The following is a 3,311-nucleotide window of genomic DNA, read 5'->3' as shown; positions in this document are numbered from 1 at the left end:
AAAAATTCAGTGGAATTCATATATTTACTTGTGAAGAAACTCCCAAAAAAGGAAGTTTGGGGTTGACAAAATTAGATTCAGATCCCAACTCTGACATTTGTGGTCTATGCAACCTCAGGCAAGTTTATTTAACACTTCAGTGTGGTAATCAGAAACTCAATGAGGTGAATGTTATAATCTCTATTTTACGGATGAACATGCTGGTTAAAAGTAACCTTGGGTGTGACTATAAACAAGATTGTTGACGCCTTTATTTGAAAACGCTACAATAAAAAAAAAAGTGGTGCTAAATTTCACTCAGTCTAACCCAGATCACAGGATTGAATAAACTAGACTTTGGGGACTACACAGTAGTCCCCCTGTATTCATCTGTTTTCACACTGCTATTAAAAAATACCTGAGACTGGGTAATTTATAAGGCAAAGAGGTGTAATTAACTCACCATTCTATGTGACTGGGGAGGCCTCAGGAAACTTACAATCATGGTAGAAGGAGAAGAGGAAGCAGGTACCTTCTTCACAAGGCGGCAGGAGAGAGAGAGAGAGAGACAGAGAAGGGGGAAGCACCAGACAACCATCAAACAATCAGATCTCGTGGGAACTCACTATCATAAGAACAGCAAGTAGGAAATCTGCCCCCATGATCCAATCACCTCCCACCAGGTCCCTCCCTCAACACTTGGGGATTACAATTCGAGAAGAGATTTAGGTGGGGACACAGAGCTAGATCATATCACTCCCTTTATCCATGGGGGATGCATTTTAACATGCATAGTAGATGCCTGAAACCATACATAGTACTAAACCTTATACACTGTATATACTATGTTTTTTTCCTATACACACATACCCATGGTAAAAATTATAAATTAGGTAAAGCAAGAGATTAACAATAATAACTAATAATAAAATAGAACAATTATAACAATATACGGTATTAAATGTTTTGTAGGCCAGGCTTGGTGGCTCATGCCTGTAATCCCAGCACTTTGGGAGGCTGAGGCAGATGGATCACTTGAGGCCAAGAGTTTGAGACCAGCCTAAGCAACATAATAAAATCCCATCTCTACTAAAAATACAAAAATTAGCCTGACATGGTGGCACATGCCTGTAATCCCAGCTACGTGGGAGGCTGAGGCACATGAATCGCTTGAACCCAGGAGGCGGAGGGTTGCAGTGAGCTGAGGTCACACCACTGCACTTCAGCCTGGGTGACACAGCAAGACTCTGTCTCAAAAAAAAAAAAAGTTAGCTAAATGTTGTGTGTGTGTGTGTGTGTGTGTGTGTGCGTGTGTGTGTGTGTGTTTCAAAATATCTTATCGTATGTAATGTTTTCTGACGCAGGTGACCTCTGGTAACTGAAACCACCAGTAACTGAAACCGCAGAAAGCGAATCTGTAAATAAGGAGCAACTACTATGCTGGTACAGGTTTATCGTGTAATTAATTGTCTTGGAGGGATCTCAGATCCAGACTACACTCCCACAGATGGGAGTAGAGTTTTCTTAAAGTGAAACGACATTTTCATTCTCAGCCGTCCTGCGAAGAGGTCCTTCTGGGGCAAGGAGTCAGGGCAATACAACATTTGATATTGGCTACTCCTGGCCACAGTGACAGTTCCAGAAAGAAACAAGAAGCCAGCCTGGTGAAGGACCTGAGGCTGTGCCAGAACTGTAAATTACTGCATGTTTTACTTCTCTTTCCTTATTACCAGTCTTCAGTAAAATCTCTGCGATGAGCTAAGACAAAATTCAGCAAACATTTTCTGTAAAGGGCTGGATAGTAAATATTCTAGGCTTTGTGCCCATGCTGTCTCTGTCACAACCACTTAACTCTGTTGCAGAAAAGCATCCATAAATATGCAAATGAATGAATGTGGCTGTGCTCCAATAAAACTTTATATACACTGAAATTTTAATTTAATATAATTTTACATGCGATAAAAATATTATTCTTCTTTGGACTTTTTTTCAACCATTTAAAAATGTAAAATTCATTCTTAGCTCACAGGCCATACAAAAACAGGCAGAGGACCAGATATGAAGCATAGATTAGGGTTTGCCAACCCCTGCTCTAGGAAATTAAAGAGGAGGGCATGTCCTTCTGGGAGTAAGACAGTAAAAGAGAAAAAAAGTGTGCCTTCCCCTGAAGATTAAGGATGGAAACCTACTGCAACAGTCACCATCAGAAGACAGCCACATTCCACGGAATGCTGATCTTCCTCCAACTTAACCAAGCCCACAGTGACTGAATTTTAGGATGTCAATGTAAGGCAACAATGCCCTCTAAACTGCTAAAGACTGGCTATTATAGAGTAAAGGATCAGTGATGTTGCTGGGACACAGAACATGCTCTGATGACACTTGATTGCTTCCTTTCTTCCTTCTTTTTCTCTTTTTTCCTTCTTTCCTTTTTTTTTTTTTTTCTTATTTTAGTTTCACAAACTCAGTGTGATTATGTTTAATTCTTGTTGGGGTTTTTTCCTAAGTCTGACTAATAGGAAAATAGGAAAAGCCAAATCCTTATTATTTAAACCATGGTTAAGACTTTAGGGCTGCACACTGACTCATGCCAGTAATCCCAATCCTTGGGGAGGCTGAAGTGGGAGAATCACTGAGCACAGGAGTTTGAGACCTGCCTGGGCAACATAGCAAGATCTCTTTTCTACAATAAAATATTTTTTTAATTAGCCAGGCATGGTCGCACGTGCCTGTAGTCCTACCTACTCAGGACACTGAGGTGGGAGGACCGCTTGAGCCCAGGAAGTTGAAGTTGCAGAGAGCCGTGAACGTGCCACTGCACTCCAGCCTGGGTAACAAAGCGAGAGCCTGTCTCCAAAAAAAAAATAGTTATTTTTTTTTGAAAGATTAATTTTTCAAGACCTATAGTCAAGGGACAAAAGCAAACTAAGACAGAACACAAAAGATTCTTTGATGGTGGTCTCTACCACTGCCCCTATACAAAAATTGCACCACATGTGTCTTTTTCTCCACATTCTATGTACACCTTTGTGTGAGTATGTGCACACTCACATGCATGTGGGCTTTCTCCAACCTTTACTTTTATGCACACTTCAAAATAAAATTTTTCATTAAATTCATTCATCTTTTGGATCAGCCAAAGGTGAATTCTGTAGACATTAATGCAGCATAGAAAATCAATACATCACAATTAGTAAAAAACAACTGGAAAGCCTCCTAGCTTATTCTATTTTATTTTTACTCATACACTTTCAGTTTGTTTGAACAGAGAGTAATTTTGCTATTCATTCCATCAGCCAGAATTCTTGAACCAATGAAGCCAATGGACACTA

Source organism: Gorilla gorilla, chromosome 18 (genome assembly GCF_029281585.2).
Source record: "Gorilla gorilla gorilla isolate KB3781 chromosome 18, NHGRI_mGorGor1-v2.1_pri, whole genome shotgun sequence".
Lineage (NCBI taxonomy): Eukaryota > Metazoa > Chordata > Mammalia > Primates > Hominidae > Gorilla > Gorilla gorilla.
This window is presented reverse-complemented; position numbering follows the sequence as displayed.